This window comes from Onychomys torridus, chromosome 13 (genome assembly GCF_903995425.1).
Source record: "Onychomys torridus chromosome 13, mOncTor1.1, whole genome shotgun sequence".
Taxonomy (NCBI): domain Eukaryota; kingdom Metazoa; phylum Chordata; class Mammalia; order Rodentia; family Cricetidae; genus Onychomys; species Onychomys torridus.
The window spans coordinates 56,306,623-56,325,736 of record NC_050455.1 but is presented as its reverse complement, the minus strand read 5'-3'; the positions used below and the strand labels follow the sequence as shown (position 1 = coordinate 56,325,736).

Below are 19,114 nucleotides of genomic sequence, written 5' to 3'. Positions count from 1 at the left end.
CCAGCAACCACATGGTGGCTCACAACCATCTGTAATGAGATCTGGCGCCCTCTTCTGTGTACATAATAAATAAATAAATCTTAAAAAAAATAATAATAACAAGTTATCTACCGAGGCAACCCATGCTCAGTTTTGAAGCAAACACAAAGAGTTTGTTTCATCTACAGTTTCCTGCAGGGCAGACTCCTTCCTCAGGGACCTTGCCATTTTAATACAGTCCTACATCACCCCGCCGTGCATAACTACAAGAAAAGCCCTCCGCAGCAGTTATTTAGTAAGTATTGATCACACAAACTAATTACCAGAGAGATCGGAAAACACTTCATTTGCCACCTAAACTATTGACCGGGTGACCTCGAGCACTGTTCATGGGACACCCGCCACTGCTGATCCCCTGGGAAACTGAGACAGACCCAAGGAAAGCCGGCAGACATACCAACCAGCCTTCAGAGACAGGCTGGAGTCTGCTGTAGACGCCCCAGAACTTGTCTTCCCCAGCAGCTCCGGGCAGTTGCAGGAGCTCATTCACCAGAGGCAACATTTCCTGGGGCTTCAGGGGAGAGAGCAGAAAACTGTGGAAGCAAGTGTGAACAGCAGTGTGAATGGCTTACACTTAGAACACAAGAAGGGGACCGGGGCACTTGGCAGAGGAAGACAGAGTCACACACAACAAACAGCAAATAGATGAGCAGGAAAAAGGATGTAGCAGCTAAAGGAGGCAGCAGCTAGCAATGTTGCCTCTGCCAGGACTGGACCAGAGGCCGGGGCCACACAACAGGCTAGCACAGAAGCAGTGTTTGCCAAAAGGGGAGAAACAGAGCCGAAGTCAACTCATATCCACAGCTGAACACTCTGGACCAAGACAGAAGCCAAAACTACGTTGGGGATCGAGGGGAAGAGGTTAGACTGTGGATGGAAGTCCGGATGAGTGGGATGCAGACCCAAGAGGGGCTGTACTGCCCAGCTCCCACTTCAGGGCCAGCAACAGGATGAGTCTTCATGTTCATCAGAACCTGCGATGTTTTCCTGAAGCCCTTGAAGTGCTACCAATTCGTCCAGAAAACACTTGTTTACTGTGGAAAGGAAATGAAGACTCACTGAGTGTCCCCAACTCACACTTGCTGCAGGGGGATGCCTCTGTTCTCCACAAGCCCCCTGGGGAAGGCTTCACAGTTTGACCCCTTCCCTTTACTCTCATTGGTTCAACTACATCTACTTTCAAATTCTATTTCTAGTGTTTTACCCTGACCTCTCAAAACTGCAGATACTACGTGTCTGCCCTGCCACCAAGTGCAATTCCTCGTACTCTATGGCCCTCAGGAGACAGCCTGCTCTGTGGCTTGGACAGTAACAGATTGCCTTCCAATTTGGTTTTGTACATTAAAATTAAAAAAAAAAAAAAAAAAAAAAAAAAAAAAAACAGCTGAATTCCACTCTCAGCTAAAAGGCACGTTGATTATAGAAGTAACAAATTTATTAATTACACTTCAACGTACGTTCCATTAATTATTTGCTCCATAAAACCAAGGAACGTGAAATTAGATACTGTCTGTGGGAAGCTTTGAAAAGTTACCAACGTTTTGCAAATAGAAAGCATTCTTATTCCCACACGAAAGTGATGGCTAACTGTCTGGGGTATGAGATTTAGTTATTTTTCCAAATGTGAGCAAATAGGAATATTAAACAATAATGGTCAAGTCCCAGCCCACAGCACAAATTACCAGATGCAACAAGAGACCAAAGGAGCTATAACGTCTCTCCTGAACATCCCCTCTCAAAAGCTTGGTCCTCGGAGTGGCAGTGTGGGGAAGCAGTATATCCTTTTGCAGGTGGGATGTCTCTAGATCATCGAGGGTTTGCCCTTGAAGGCCATAGTAGGACTACATCCTCATCTTTGCTTTTGCTTTCTGGTCAGGACATGCGCTGTTTTGTTCCATGACATGATTCCTCTCCACAGGCCCCCGAACCAACGTCTTCAGAATGTCTAGAGCCGTGAGCCAAAATGACTCTTCTCGTCATGGGCCAATGATCGCAGATATGTGTCACAGCAACAGAAAGGTGGCCAACACAGTGAGTATACCACAGACTTGTTTTTCTTTGTCAGTCATGATGTGGGCTTTGGCAAAAAAAAGGGACGGGGGAGGGCAGCCACAGCCCAGCACCAAGACACAAGAGCAATGATCATAAAGAGTACTAGCCATGGCTGGTGTTAACCAAACATGTGCCTCTTGTCCTTATTTAGAGTCTTGCCAACAAAATTCCTCACCCTGTTTTTGTCTTTGAGAATTGGCCCATCCTTCACCTAAGCCATTTATCAACTACAAAACCTATATGGACCCCTCATGCCCAGTCTATCCCAGGAAGACTTTGTTCCTTCAACACCTGCCTAAAATGCTAGGCGGCCTCCCACCACGGCTGCATTCTCTCTTGAACATGAATACCCACAAGTGTCTGAAATGGAATACTTTTGGGTCTTTCCCATGATGCACATTCTATGAAGCCAATTAAAGAGACTTTACTTCTCCCCCTGCGCTCTGTGCACGTTGAACACATGGAATTAACTTATCTAAACCAAAATGCCCCATTCTTAACGGTGCCCATGCTCCAAACATGAATAAATAATTCCAATTTTGAAGACTATTTCTCTGGGTCAACAATGCATTAGCCTGTCATGTTACCTAAGCTGCTGGCCCCTGTGTTACTCCAAACAAAACTTGGGCAAGGGGTCCTTAAGTGTCCACGTGGTGAAACAAACATGGATTTTAAGTTGTTGGCACATAAAAGCTGCAGACACAGGAACTTGGGATGTAGGTCGCTTGGTGCTTACTAAAGACCATAAGTTTGTTTTCCGGAACCTCAAAGAAAAAAAAATAGTAATAGAAATCATTTAGACTTCAACTTTTAAATTTCAGGGACTGTAAGCACTGACAGATATCTATGATACAATTAGACACCCACAGCACCCTTCCGCTACATCTAGCCACATACTCCTGGCTGTGAGTTCACGTCTGTCATTTGCCCACTGCTGGCTTAGTGACCTCCTGAACACTCTGACTCTCTGTCACACTGGGGATTATACTTCAACATATGAGCAGGGTGGTGGGAGGTGGAGGTGAGGGACACAGTCAGAGCACAACTTGTAGCCCCTCTTAAGATCTCCCCCCATTATCCAGCATCAGCAGAAAGCCCCGTCTTTCTCCTCTAGTGCGGCTATCACTACAGCACATCTGTCTTCTACCAGTTGGGGACAGACCTATGTCTTTTGATATTTTCACTCTCAGAACCTAGGGCTTGGACAGAATATGAGTTCTAGGAGGAAAAAAAAAAAAAGGAAAGGAAAGGTGGGCTTAGGAAGCACCTGCACTTCCCACCCTTTGGGCCTAGTAGCCTCTCTCTCCTCCATGTATGACACCTTTCTGAAATTAGACTTGATTATAAGCCTGCTCATGGAACTGTCCTTATCTGCCAGTTACTTCTTACACCTTATTCCATTTTTCTCTTAGTCTCTAAGTCCCCAAAGAGCATGCTCTGGGCCTCTGACCACATTCCAGTTCCTGGCAGGCACTACACAAACACTTCAGATTTGGCTTAATAGCTTCCATTTAGGAAGCAATGTGTATGGGTAATGGGCCCCTCCCAACTGGTTGCACACACCCTACCTTCCAAAATGTCAGAAATGGGCAAATAGTCACGTTGGAGAGCAGCAAAGTGAGGTATGGCGTCTATACACTCTCTGGGTTCACAAAGCCTCCAAGCAGGCTAGCAGGACAAGAGCCCTAGAGGGACTGCTAGAGGAGAAGCAGCTGAAAGCAACCCCCAGTTGTCCCCAGACCTATGGGGACCCTGGAGACACGGGCCTGCTCAGTCCTTCCCTGTGCACTGTGGGCAGCTACCCCAAGGTGTAGTGGGTAGCCATCCCAGCCTTGGCCTGGAAGTTCCAACCCCCATTGAGGATTTGGTAATGGTCATGCCTGGGCAGGGCTGAGAGAGGATGCTGAAGACCCAGGATGAAGAGGAGAGGCTTCTCTTGGTTCCGGGACCTGGACGCTGGAGGTAGACCGAGCAGAGTTCTCCAGAGAACACCGCCGGACTGCACCATCCCTTTCCCAGACCCTGCAACCTACCCCTTCATTTGTAAGCTACCCCACAAAATAAACCTCCCTTTTAACTACATGGAGTGGCCTTAATAATTTCACCAATACCAAGGCTTATGCTCAAGTCCCTGTGCCTGCTCAGCCTCCTCGATGGGTCAGGCAGGGACAGCCTCCTCCATCAGGATGGTGTCCTTAGTCATCAAAGTGTGCCCAGATCTTCAAAATTGCACACAGCAGAGCATGGCAGTGCACACCTTTAATCCCACCACTCAGGAAGCAGAAGCAGGCAGATCTCTGTGAGTTTGAGACCAGCCTGATCTACAGAGTGAGTTCCAGGACAGCCAAGGTGACAGAGAAACCCTGACTCAAAAAAACCAAAACGAAACAAATACCATGATTTTCCTGAACTAAATGTACTATGCAAAGCTAATTATAACTGTACGTCTTAGCTAGGGTTACTACTGCTGTGATGAAACACCACAACCAAAAGCCAAGTTGTAGAGGAAAATGTTTATTTGGCTTACATTTCCACATCCACAGTCCATCACTGAAGGAAGTCAGGACAGGAACTCAAAAAGGACTGGAGCCTGGAGGCAGAAGCCAATGCAGAGGCCACAGAGGGGTGCTGCTTACTGGCTTGCTTCCCATGGCTTGCTCATCCTGCTTTCTTATAGAACCCAGGACCACCAGCCCAGGGATGGTGCCACCCACAATGGGCTGAGCCCTCCCGCATCAATCACTAATTAAGAAGATACCCTACAGCCAGATCTTTGGGAACATTTTTTCAATTGAGGTTTCCTCCTTTCAAATGACTCTAGCCTGCATCAAGTTGACATAAAACTAGCCAGCACACTGTATACACACATTTTTCTTAATTCTTTTCAGATGAAAAAAATTAAACACAGGACCACTAATTTAGGAGTTTTCCAGAAAAAAATTGTATCATAATCTAAACACAGATAAGAGGAAAGCTAAACATTATAAGGGTGGGACAACAATTTTAATAGCCAAAGGAGCAGAAAAATATTCAGCCAAGTCAACTGAGAGTTGACTACACCTTGGACATCCTGCACCCACATATCCAAAAGACACCCACGCAGCCAATCACCACTGTGCAAGAGTGAGCCAGAAACTAAGGAAACATAAAAAGCAACACCAGCCAGTCACACAAAAGGGAAGGTGATGCTCCGTGTGTTTTTTTTCCACTTGGATACTGAGTGAATATTCTAGTACCTATCCAGTAACACCGAGCACACAGCTCCATAGCAACCACATCTACCAAGAAGCGGTGTCATTTGAAGAAACAGAACCACCATGGGCCCCAGAACATGACAAGGGACTGTACTAGCCAGGCCTCTGGAATAGCCATCACCCCATCAATGAGACTCCATCTCTAAGGTCTTGGTACTATCCACACTGCCCACTACCCAGGAGAGCAGGTATGTATCTAGGGAGGGATATGGCACTCACTGTGCCTCCAGACACCCAGAAGAACCCACCCTGAGGTCCAAACCTTAGGCAGATGATGCAGAGTGACTCCGGAAGCAGACATTGCAATCTGTCCTTGCCATGCCTGTACCCCGCTTGAACACTCCTATGAAAGCTTCACTCAAACCAGAACTGCGTGCACAATCCCACGGACCCTGCCCACTGTCTACCAGGCAATGCACACTGAGTCATGCCCACACCCCGAACACACACTCACAGAACAGATGAATGCCTTGCACTGTACACCAGTTCCCCCACCTCAGGGATGAAGGTGCCCATGAAGATAACTATAGTGCACGAATTACAACCAGCTCTGGAATAGCGATGTCTTTCTACATCCTTCAACTTCAAATAGTCTGCAACTCCAGCCTTTCTAACCTTTCAATAAAAGACTGACTTTTATTAAGCAGACCCTACTAAAATGATTTTCATTACCCTCAAGATTTAGGAGCAAGCGGTTTGGGAGACAAGGCTTTGTTGAGTAGCGTACGGGTCTGGAAGGGTTGAGCGTAAGTACAGAGAACATGAGGTGCCTCCGCAGAGGACACAAACACGTAGCACAGAGAAGCTACTGCTTAACCAGCTCGGCGTTTAACAGCAAGTATTGTTCTGCAAAGGACCCTAGTTCAGTTTCTAGAACCCAAGGAGACTGGCTCACACCCTCCTGTAACTCCAACCAAGGAATCGTCTGTCACCTTCTTCAGGCCTTCAAAGGCACCTGCACATATGGGAACATACCCACACACAGACACACATATACATTAAAAATATTTTTCTAAAAGTCCCTAAAAGTGAATATTACATACTCACCATAAAAAATATTTTGGAACAATATATAGACCACATTAAAATTGCTCCTGGTTGAATACAATATTTCCAAAGAAAAGGATATATTAATTTTGTATATGATTTTACAATAAATCAATAAAATTATATATAGGTTTATACCCAGTCAATAAACTGAACAGAATCAACTAAACTGCTTATACTGATCACAGCTCTAGAATGGTGGAATCATAGGCAATTTCAGTAAATTTTATTTTCCTTCTTTCTTTCTGTAGTTCCTATTTTCAGTAGTAAATGAACAGGAAAAAAAAATCTCATTTCTGCCCAGATATTAACAGATACAGATACACTTGGACAGGCCCAAGTTCTAGGTGCCCACAGTATCACACATACAAAGAAGACAGAACCTAGACCAGGATAGTCACTGAGAGACATCATCTCCCCAACCAGAACCTCCCAGACCAGCCTGTGGACCAATCAGACAAAAAACTCCAACATGCCCTGCAATGAGTGGGCGCCATGATGCATATTTGTATAGGAGATGGCACACATTCCAGACACCAGTCCTAAAGAAGTGTCTGTTAGAAATTGAGCTTAGAAGGTCCCCTGTGCCATCCTATGGCCATGAGAAGGTTTCCAAACAGAGCAAGAGCTGCTTAGTCAAGCCCAATTTTATATGCACATCTCTTGGGAGCTTACCTCCTCCCATAATCTCCAACTTCCATGGACTCTGTGTTGGTCCCAAGATGCACAAGTATTTACAAGGAGGATATGCATATCTCTATGTGGCTAATTAATGGATGGCCTGTGGTGCCAAGCTCAGAATCTTCAAGATGTGTTTCTTCAAGTGGGAGCCAAAGAGAGAAGTGTGGTACTCCATAATCCTAAATAGACACTTTGAAGTTTTCCAGCCTCCCCTCTGCCCCACACACTCTTCTGTGGGCCAGCTTTAACCCTAGGAAGTGGGCAGTCACCCTCCTCCAGCCCACTGTGGAAAGGGAAATGCCTGGAGTTTTGAAGGGCATGGAAAGGCATTCTGTTAGTTTGTGCCTTGTCTTTCTTTCAAGGAACTGAAGGTGTAACATAAGGAACACAGAGCTGCTGACTGATGGTCCAGTTCTCAGAACTGAGGCTCCCACCACAGACCAGAGAGCAGAGAGCAGAATCAGAACCGGGATGGTAGTGAGGAAACATCAGATGAGGAGGCAGACGGGAGGACCCTAGGCATGCTCGCTGTGTAGGCCTCCTGGGGCCTACACAGAGACAAGTAGAGAAATGGGACCACATTCCTCCTCAAACTCATATGGCCTCTGATGAAGAATAGGTGGCCCATCTGTGTAGCCCTTTCCCAAAGTGCCAAAGCCACGTATCTCTTAGCCAGATGGCCTGAGCTGTTCTGGACTCCATTTTTTTTATTTACAATATTATATGTCTTTGGATAACTTCTTGACGTGGATCTGTACAAACAGTGACATCAGCTGTGTCTGTCACAGAGCTGCTGTGAAGATAACATTAGCCGATAGATGTGCACGTCCATAAGTGGGATTCCTGCCTCCACGATCTGAGTGCCAGGGTCCACGCAGGTCTGACCAGGTTCAAGGAGCCTTTCAGAAAGCAGTCCTCTGGCCTTAGACAGTGAGATTCTACTATAGAAACTGCCACCCCAACTGAGTGCACAGGTTGCCAGTCCCTGGGGCCACACGTAATAGGAATGACGCTCTGTTGTGCCTACCCGGCAACTGCCTCTATTTGGAGAGAAGTGGCCCACAAGCACACAGGAACCAGCACAGTTTGGCAGGAAGCCTGCATTCTGCAAACCCCAAGGGCAGGAAGTCCACACACACCAAAGGGTCCCCACCACACCCTGTGAGAAGGAAGGGTCAGCCAGAGGGGATGGGATGGGTTGTTTCCTCTTCAAAGTAAAGCTTTGAAGAGACGCTCCGGGGCAGTTAGAAGCAGGGTGGCTAAGGGCACACACATGTTTCTCACACCCACCCAATTTCTGACCTTAATGTCACTTAATAAGGCAAGCCTGGAGTCCTATCTGCAAGGAGGATTGCAGATCACTTGGCTGGGTTCCACATATGAGGTGGCTCTGTAATCTGAGCGGTGTGTCCACTAACAACTAGAACAAGACCATTAAGTTCATTACACCTGTCACTCTGCCAGCTGAGTCGCCAAACTGCCATGATAAAAGTACATTATGCCCAAGGAGTGCCACCCAACCCCCTTCCAGACAGCGTACACCCATCTCCAGCAGACAGTTGGTGCTTGGTGTCTGTACCTGCATAAAGGCCACAACTGTAAACAGCTTGGAACTGGGCTGTGGAATACCTCGGGCTCCCAGCAGCTCTGAATGTTTCACTTTCCTGGGAAGAAGAATGTGGATAGAGACCAGAAGACCAAGATAGAGACAGGGATGGACAGCTTAAAATATTATTAATAATAATAATAATAATAATAATAATAATAATAATAATAATGGACAGAGATTTGTTAAGTGAATTCTGCTGCACATCCCGAAATAAAAGTGAGAGACATACCCTTTTCACCTCTAAACCAAGTTCCAGCACTCCAGACAGCAGGCAGAGGCCTTCTGCACAGCTGTACTTCAACCAGGCCCCGGGAGCAGCGCATAGCCAGCTGGGCTGCGCAGTGGGTTTGCAGTGTAGACATGCTGCAGACAGCAGTCATGTATTTATCCCTGTCACGTAACATTAACAATCTGTCTGGAGCTTGGCAAGCACCAACTTGCACTGTCATATAAACTGTCTGACAAACTTAAAAGTTTCATAAATGCTTCTCTTTCCCCAACAGACAACAAAGCATCATTTTTTTTAAAAAGTTGTCATCTTTTCGGTTCCATCTTCTCTCTCTCTCTCTCTCTCTCTCTCTCTCTCTCTCTCTCAAAAACTAAGGAAGAACAAGAAAGAAAATCAGCCACAAAAGGACCCAAGCAGTCAGAAGTGACCTGTCAGTGATCTCCACCACCTCACTGTTTTTCCTACACCAAGTAAGTAAATGAATAGGGTGGGGCAATATGGGGTCAGCAGTGAGGGTACCAGGGTACCGAAGCAAAATCTGCAAAACAAAAATATAGTCATTAAAAATTAATAAAGGGTGTGGACATTCAGCCCCCACCTCGCTCTACTCATGGGAATTCGAGCCAGACATTCTGCGTCCTCATTAAGTGGATGCTGGCAGGCTGTCAGGATTTTAGTGGGTTCTGGGAATGCCAATATATTAACCAGAAGACTTTTTGCATACCCTTTAGAGTTTTTATTCTAGAAAAGTCAACCATTTGGCACAGTAGAGCCTTATTTTTGTCCAGGAAAGCTCTCAGCTGCCAATCAAGGGAGAAATTACATTCTTCATAATTTCCAAGACCTAGCTGGAAAAAGGCTTGATGGAGAGAAAATTCCTCACGAAAACAGCTTAAAAAGGCCAAAGTCCCATTTTTAGTAGGAATTCAAAGAAAAGCAATCCATATTCAAATCAAATGGATATGGATCAAAACAGACATTATTCTCAAGTCTTCCTGCAACAGAGGAAAACCAATATTAATTGGAAATTTGAACCCAATATAATCTATAGCCATGAGCAGTATAAGCGTTTGCTTATTTCCTTTTGTTGCCAAACATGAATACAAGCAATGGTACACACGCACACATGAGCACATGTATGTGCACTCGCACACATGCGCGCGTGCACACACACACAGTCTTCCCCATAAGTGGCAGGTCTTGGGGTTATAAAATTCAAATAGTATGCAGAATTCCTATTCCCATTTATGTTGGGTGGAGGCATGCATATGTGTGTGTGTGTGTGTGTGTGTGTGTGTGTGTGTGTGCACAAATGTGTGGGCCAGAGGGCAACATCAGGTCTTTTTCTATCTCTCTCCACCGTATTTTTTTTTTTTTTTTTTTTAGTCAGGGTCTCTCACTGAACCTGGAGCTAGCTCACCAACTCATGTAGACAGGCTGGATAGCAAGCTCGAGTATCTGCCCATCTCTGAACCTTCAGCACTGGCTTCTACGTGGGCACCAGGGATCTTAACTCGGGTCCTAGTGCTTGCATGCCAAGCATCTGACTGATGGAACCATCTCCCTGTACCCCTCTGTGCTTATTTTAAAACTCACCATTTACTTCTCATGTACACTCATAATATAGGTCAAGATGTAATTCCCATCTCACACAGCCCATGCTGGCAGAAAGTGACTTCGACATCAGGGAAATGATGGCTTCTGGAGAGATTCTTCTACAAAAGGGAAGGACTGAGGAAGCAGAGGACACGAGAGCTGAGGAGACAGAGGGACGAAGAAAAGTAGAGCAACACAGGCACATTGCTGTTTGCCACCACTAACATTTACTACGTGTGTCCACGTGAATCATGTTGAGTCACTCTAACGTTCTCCAGGTTTAAATGCTACACTCCTTTCACTCCTGTTACTTTTGAAGTTTTCACCGTCAACTCCGACCCCAAAGGAGACATGTAGGCTAGAGACTCCACAAGCCCAGATTCAGCAGAAAGAAAAGAGGGAACATGACCAGGAAGGGTTTCTATAAAGATTTAACCAGTCTACACACTTTCGGGTATTCCTGCCCAGAATCCTATGGACGTTGGCTTTATATGATGATATAGGACAATCCTACATACCACAATAAAGGGACTGGCAATCCGGGGTACCTGCACAGGGATCCAGAGTTTGGGGGTCTTTACTTGCCAGCCAGCCAGAAACTATCCACGGCGAGCAAAAGTCATCCTTTCCTCTCTTTGCTTCCCTGCCAGGGGAGGAATCCACCCCTCCAGCAACCCGGATAAAAAACAGTGACCCATGAGCCACAGGGCTGTTCTGCCAGGCTGCTAAGTCAAGCAAGACTACAGCAGAGACCCAAGCTGTAAACACCTCTGCAGACGGGTCCTTGCTCTCAACACGCCAGGCAAGAAAACTATTCTTAGAACAGTTAGCAGTTGGGGGAAAATAAATATTTGCCTATGGATGTCTATATTCTAATGGAGAAGGGCAGGGAAGGGACTGTGGAACCTCAAATGGTGTGCCAACAGATTGCCACAGAATCCCTTAAGAGGCACCTGGCACTGGCTGGGCTCTACTGCAGGATCATGGTCATGAAAAGCAAGCACCCGAGAGGATTCAAAGACAGCCTTAAGTACCTGCTGGCAAGAGTCTTCTCCAACACAAACACAAACACAAACCTACAGGAACTGGCACCATAGACGGGGGCAGTGAACTCTTCCAGGGGTAAGAGCAGAATGCTAAGAAGCTAGAGTGGTGGTGGTGGTGGTGGTGGTGGTGGTGGTGGTGGTGGTTGTTGTTGTTGTTGTTGTTGTTGAAACAAGAGAAAAGGCAGCTACAATTCCATTACAGTAAATCCCTTACTGACATTTATGGTCCCAGCTCTAATTCTTAACTGTGTTCTACATAAATGGCAAAGTTATCTCTTAAAGAATTAAGCTTTCACAAGGCATGACAGAAAACAAATATTAAAATTCAATAAATATATATGGGTACTACTACTCAGACCCATTCATTGTCCGGGTAATGATTCAAATTTGATATTGTTCCTTTACAGAATATACAGTCTATATTCCAAAAGGAATGTGCAAAGGCAGATCCACAGTGCCAGTCAGCTGGATTGAAACTCTTAAGAAAAGACTGTAACTTCTCCCCTACAAAATGGGGGCCTGGCTTGGTGTGTGTATACTTCATAGAACCTTCCATGAAATCCAGCACGTAGTCCTGAAGGCCCAGGTTACCTACAGACAGGAGGACAAGGTTTGTGGACACCCAAGCTAACGGAAAGAGCCATTGTAAGTGAGGCTGGCAGTGCACACCCAGCATAGGCCCCTGCTTTTTGCACCTGGTGCTGTGACTGAAAAGCAGGGCCTCAGCATCCTAGGGAAGCCAGCTTCCACCAGAAGCTACCTCTCCACTCCAGCACTCTGCTCCACCTCAAACGTGGTTCTTGAGATCACACATCTCCCTTCACACCCCAATGCCTCACACACAGAAGGTCACCAGTAAATATCACAGTCATAATTAACTCTTAGTGAGGAGTTCAGGGATGGCAAGGTGGCAAAATAATTAGAAAAGAAAGAAGGGGGTGGGGGGACACGAAGGAAACAGGCCCAGAGGAAAAGAAAAGCCAATCAAAATAATCCGTTCTAGCTCATTAAGAGTCTTTGTGGAAAAACAAAACATTATGTTGACTGATGTGGCCACTGACACTCAGCAGTCACTCCTGTGCTGGGGCAGAAACTAGGAAGCCCCACTTGTTTTAACGAGTTTCTCGCTGTCCTGACTGGCCAAGGCACTGCCTCTCCAGGTAACCCGGAACAGACGCGCCTGGTGTGGGCTCTTGGAATGACGCCCACCCACCAGGCGCCCCTGTGGTCCTGAAACCTCTGCACACAGAGAACCCTCCAATTTAAAAAAAAAAACAACAACAAAAAAAATAAAAGTTTAAAAACAAGCAAGCAAATGCTCTCTGTGGCACCACAGCGAGGTAACGCACAGAGAGCATACTACTGTCTCCCAGCAGCGTACTCACAGGGCGCGCCCCCAGCCGTGCCCAGACGGCACGCCGGGCAGGGGTCCCAGGAAGCCTCCTCCAGCCCGTGGAGCGCAAAGCCCACAACAAAGGCAAGTGCAGGGCCCGGCTGGGTGCTCTCCGCTTCCTGTTTATTCCACCGTGAGGGTCAAAGAGAAATTCAACACACGCCTGCTTCCTCCCGGCCCGGAGACCCAGCCTAAGTGTAACAGCAGCCGCCCCAGACAATCGACTTTGCCAGCCAATGCCAGGAGCCCCGGGCAGCCCGCGGCCGACGTCAAAGCGCGCGGGGAGGAGGCGAGGGGGAGGGGGGGGGACCCGGGGAGACCGTCTGAGGGCTGGGAAGCCTGGAGCCCTAGAGCCGGGGCGCAAGGTGCAGAGGGAAGCACCCGCGCCGCCTTCTCGCTGCTGACCTCCAGCCCCCCACGACTGCAGCAGCTCGTACACAGGCCTAGGAGCGTCGCCGCTTGGGGCGGGCACCCCCCCCCACCCCGTGCCCACCCGGGCCGCTGGGCACTGCAGGATGAAGCGGCTTCAGCGGGACACTCCAGGACACCGGGTCCGGGTTGGCGACACTCTGCCAGCCGAGCGCTCCGAGGATGGGCCAGGCGCCCCGGCCACCCTCGGCGCCCACCCGCGACACAGACCTGGTGCGCGGGTCTCGGGGACGCCAGGGCTGGGAGGGCAGCGGTCGCCGGCGCAGGCTGGCGGGCATCCCGGCCCCTTGCCCGCCCCCTCCTCCCGCCCCGGCTCAGAGGTGAACTCCGGCCAGACGCAGAGACCGCGGCGGGCGGCACTCACCTGCAGCAGCACCCTAGCTGGGCGAGCGGGACCGCCCACCGTGCAGTTCGGCCACCGGCCCTGCGGGCTGCGGGGGAGGGGCAGCGCTCCGGGTGGCGCGACACGGCGCGGCGTGGCTCTTTAAGAGGGACCTGCCACCGGGCTGGCTCCCGGAGCTCCCCGCCTCCCCCCCTCTTTCGCCTTCTCCGGACTTGCAGCTTGTCTGGCGGCCGCCGCGGCTCCTCCCCGGCTCGCTGGGGATCCCCGCCGGCTGACGGGAGGGAGGAAGGAAGGGAGGGGAGGAGAGCGCCGGTGCTGTCGGGCTGGTGGCCCGGGTCCCGCCACCGCCGCCACCACCGCCGCCGCCGCGCCGAGGCCGGGTCTGTCTCAACTCAGCCTCGGCCGCTCCTCCCCCGGCTCTGCGGCGGGGACCCGGCGCGCGGCCAGACGGCGGGGGCGGGGGGCGCCGCCGGGGATGCGGCCCCGCCCAGGTGCACACCCGGTGCCCCCCAAGGCTGCAGGACCCGAACTCCCCCGGGGCGATCAGCGCACACCCCGGGATCCTGAGCTGCTGCTGCTGCGTAAAGAGCCTGGAACTGGGGTGCGAGAGGAGCGCTCGCTGCGGGTAGGCCACGGGCGGTTTGGGAAAGGGGGCATCTACTGCCTCCGGGGCCGTGGATGGCCACCCGCAGCGGAACTTGATCCTCGGTTCTCTCGGGCACACGGTAGGACCACAGGACAGTTAGTGGGGATGGTTAAGCGTCTGAGGAGCCCCCTCCTCCGGGTTGGAGGAGATCCTGTGGACTCCCTGGTGTCATACCCTCTTCCAGCAAAATGGGTCTGGACTAGGCAACGGGGTGAATCCTTCCTCTAGGAGCTGTGACCCTTTTGCCCTTGAAAAACAGACCTTCAAGTCCTACGAACGCTGGGACCGGACGTCTACTGGAGTGCACACAGTAGGTCATCGGTTCTCCAGAAGTACCAGCACAGACAATGGTCTACCCAGCCATGGTTGATGGAGATTGATTACTGCCACCGCCAATTTTATTGCAGTCAACACATTGAGAGAGTTGAGTTCCTCTCTGCCAAAATTATCCTCCCCTCCCCGCAGACCGTCAAGATACATGAACCCAGGTTTCAGGTTTGGTTTAACAGAGATGGAAATTTAAAGGGGTAACAGCTTTCAACTCTTCCCACACTCCCACCTCATACTCCCATGATACCAGAGAAATGAATATTTTGAAATCTGCAGTTAGTGTATCAGTAACTTTTCTGCTAGTGGAATATTCATTCAGTTTTTCTTGTGTCTTCAGTTCTACTCAGCCATCATAGCAATCCGAGTTCGTATGTGGTCTTCCAAGAGCGCCACGATGGAGAATCGTGCATTAAGCATTTCTCACAGGTCGCTTTTATTTCATCCTCACAGTAACAGTGAGCTAGCTAGCCTCCACTTTAAAGATGACCAAGTGGAGGCTGTGAAGCCTTTGGTGATGTGCCCCCTCAACCACAAAGATCAAGGTTTAGCGTTGCTAAATGGCAGCACCTCACACGGGGTGTTGAATCCACGTACCACACCGCCACCTACCTACAGCAACTTTCACGTCCAGTTCCGTTCAGCTCGGCCCAGGAACAACCCAGACATACATCTGGCTATGTCTGGCGCTGTGCTGGCTCCCAGGTGGGGATGCTCAGGTCCCAGATAATAGAGAGGCACTGTCGGGGAGGAGGGGCTTGGAACCCAGCTGTTGGGGCAAACTTCTTTGTTTTCCGCTTCAGCTGTGGGCGCTCTCACCCTTACCCATGGGTACTGCACGTTACAGTAATGGGAACCCTGGTGGTATTGAGCTGGTTTGCTTTCGGTAAAATTCATCCTGTTTGTGTTAGCTTCAGTCAGCCTCATCCTAGCCGTGTTCTGTCCACTCCGCTGGATGCCAGAGCTCAGGCAGGAGCTGAGGAAAGGGGGGGCGGGGGTGGGAGGGTGTCTTGTTTTACTGTCTGAAGGAGAATGGAAATTCCTAGTCACTAATACTAACGACTCAGAAGACTTGGGGTAATGACCAGAGCCTAGCAATGGGACAGACCAGTAAACAATATTGAAAGATTATATCAATTAATTGGATAGAAATAAAATGATTTTTTACCAGAGGAAGGAAATGAGTGTGGGAGACATCTTTTTCATTGTATCATTGAAGGTCCCATGCAGTTTATGTCAATTAGCCCTGCCCATATTTGGTCCATACAAGGTTACTAGCCTGTCATCTAAAGAGATAAAAATGGGGGCCAGGGATAAGCAATTGATCCAAAAACTAACATAAAATAAAATCTAAGGGCCCCAAGTGACCACAAGAGGAATGTGAGCCAGAGAATATGATTCTGTTATTTAGATCTCACACGTAACATTTAAACAAAACATAAGCTGTCCAAAATAACCCCACCCTACTCTCTGTGCCTTTTAAACTGGAGAAAAGGAGATGACAGACTTGCATTGTGGGTAACTCCAGTCCCGGAGAAGTGAGTCTGGATACTCAGAAACAGAATCTATGGATGAACATGTCTAGGAGTGCAGGGTCTGCCCCTTGTGCCTCAATAGCAGAGCTTCATCTTGCTGCCCAGGATGGGCAGACCTCAGAGAGCACTAGCTGTGAACTGGAGATGGTCCCCCTCAGGATCTTTTGTGATGCTGGCCCTCTGCACACACATACCACTCAGGCATATGTCTGCCTCCATGCTTCAGGGTGCACACACCTACAAGATCCTCTTTCTTGGGAATTAGGTTTAAAGTCACAAGAGATGGCAAAGGACCCCTTCTGATTTCAGTCTTGTGCGATGAAGGCCCACCCCTCACCCTTAGTGGGGACAAAACCTACATTTTTTTTTCTTGAAGACACAGAGGAGGAGGGAGAAGGGAAAAATAATTAAATGGTTACCTCAAAGATGATCCATCCACCGGGCGGTGGTGGTGCACGCCTATAATCCCAGCACTTGGGAGGCAGAGGCAGGCGGATCTCTGTGAGTTCGAGGCCAGCCTAGTCTACAGAGCGAGATTCAGGAAAGGCACCAAAGCTACACAGAGAAACCCTGTCTCAAAAAAAAAGGGGGGGGGGGAATGATCCATCTAAGCCCACTTGTATATGGCATCTAGACAACATTATACTAATAATGAAATAATGAAAATGTTCCTATGTGATTTGCCACTTACAAATGAACATTCCAGGACTAAGAATTCGTTAGGTGGTTCTCAGAGTTCTGCATCTCCTCAGTCTGTCAGGGCCACGGCTGCCTCCTTTAGTGCCAGCCTAGCCATGTGGGACCTGTGTTCTTGGAGCTCCTTCCTGGTGAGCTCTAAAGTCAGGGAGACTAGGAGAGAAAGTTGTGTGATATTTGGAAGGAAAAAGTACAGGGTGGTTCTTTGTGACGCCCCTTCTCTCCCCCTTGGCTTAAGATCACCAGGTATTCCTCCTCAGTGTCACCAAAGTCCTAATCGGGGTGAGGGGATTGCTGTTATAGAGGTTCTTAGCCTTTCCTCTGGGTCTTCTGCGTCACTGAAGTTGAACAGACAAAGGGCAGCCCAGGTTTGTCTGTCCTTGTAGCTCTACATGGCACCCCTGCCCCAACCAACTTCACAGCTTCTCATCCCATCCGCCAGCCTCTACCTCCCTCAGCAAACTCAGTCCACATCCTTTACAAGGGTGCTCTTCTGGTCAAACCCTGACAGAATAACGTCTCTGTGTGCCTATCTCCTGTCTTAACTGAGGACCGGGTAGAGCCTGTCTCTCTCCATGTAGTTCTCCTTATACAAGGATGTCCCATTAAAAATGACGAGCTACTTGAACAGTCGCTTAACAAGGAAGAATTCTAAATGGCCAATAAGCATGTGAAAACACACCCAACTTTCATGGGGCTCATGAAAAAAAAAAAAAATACTACTAAAATAGATTTTTAAAAATTTTTTAAACTGGCCTTTCTAAATGTTAAATAGATTGGGGTCCATCAGAATTGGCGTACCTGGCAGTTCCCCTTCCTGGTGGTACCAGAGAAGTGAATGCAGAGGGCCAAGAAAAGACAAGAGCAGGAGGAAACTTTCTGCCAATGTGTTCATTAAAATGCAAAGGGAAAAACTAAAAACAACCCCACTGTCCCGAGTGCATGAAGGATAAACAGTTTTGGGTGCATTCATATAATCAAAGCTTAAGTGTGGCTTAATTTAGAACCACTGACAGACACAGCACGGATGGACGCCACATTTATTTGGCTCACAGAAGACAGACAGAAACATAATTCCGTGGTTTTATCTTATTTCTATGATATTACAAAATGTAAGAGGCTAATGGTTGGTGATAACAGTTAGAACATTGGAGGGGGGAGGGCTGGGGAGACTTGCAGAGGACCCTGGGTTCAGTTCCCAGCAACCGCACTGTGGCTCACAACAGTCTACAACTCTGGTCCCCCAGGGAGGATCCAGTGCCCCCTTCTGGCTTCCTGAGACACTGCATACACATGGTGCACAAGGGTATATGCCTGTCTAAAATCCCAGTAGTTGTATAGTTAAAATTGTGGTCTGGGGGAGGTAACATGTATGTGATGTAATAAAATCTTAAGTGTGATTGATTGACTCTCCTGAATTAATTAATTGGCTGTAGGAAGACCTGTGGTGGTTCCTTATTTGTGCTGAAATGTGATATTTTATTTCTATGTTAATAAATAAAGTTGCCTGGAGATCAGAGGTCAAATAGCCACAAACAGGAGTCAGGTGGTGGTAGCACACACCCTTAATCCAATCACATGGCAGGCAGAGTCTCTGGGTGGTCAAGGACACAGCCAAGCGTGGTGACACGAGCCTTTAATCCCAGTACCAACCATAGAGACCTGGAGGTCTGTATAGACAGGCAGTGATGAGGAAGTCACATGGCTGGGCTTAGAGCTGATGATAAGGCAGAAAAGGAAGGCAATAAAAGCTCAGGTTAGACAGGAAGAAGCTCTGACTCTGGGGAAGCTACTGCTGGTGGTAAGCTAAGGCTAGTCGTGGCTATTGCTCTGATCTCTTGGGCTGTTACCTCTGTGTTTCTTATTTAATAAGACTGTTTAGAAATTCGTCTACAAAGACCTGATAAGATGAGGTCACTCTGCAGTAGGCCCAACTCTTGCAGATAGAAATATAGCAGAGAGAACTATGTACATGCTATGGTTTGGACATGAAGCATCCCCAAAGGTTCGTTTGTTAAGAGGTTGATCCTTAGTTCAAGGCACTAATGGGAAATGGTAGAACCTTTAAAAGGTGCTGCCTACGGGAGAAGTTAGAGCATTGGCAGCATGCCCTTGAAGGGATATTGGGCCTCTGACCTCTTTGTTTCACGCTTTGCCAGTGGTTCTCAATCCATGGGTCATGACCCCAGGAG

At 48.4% G+C, this 19,114-nt stretch overlaps 1 protein-coding gene across 6 annotated transcripts in view; it reads right to left on the bottom strand.

Annotated features, from left to right (window-relative positions):
- Ldlrad4 (low density lipoprotein receptor class A domain containing 4) overlaps positions 1-14,379 on the bottom strand; it is a 346,280-nt gene extending 331,901 nt beyond the window's left edge. For 2 of the 6 annotated variants that reach the window (XM_036204309.1, XM_036204308.1), the window contains exon 1: positions 13,740-14,379. The gene's annotated coding sequence lies outside the window, so the exon portion shown is untranslated. Of the gene's footprint in view, positions 1-8,652; positions 8,673-10,507; positions 10,667-12,938; positions 13,161-13,739 lie in introns of those variants that run through there. The other 4 variants (XM_036204310.1, XM_036204311.1, XM_036204313.1 and 1 more) reach the window with 3 other exon arrangements.
- Between the last annotated feature and the right edge of the window lie 4,735 nt (positions 14,380-19,114).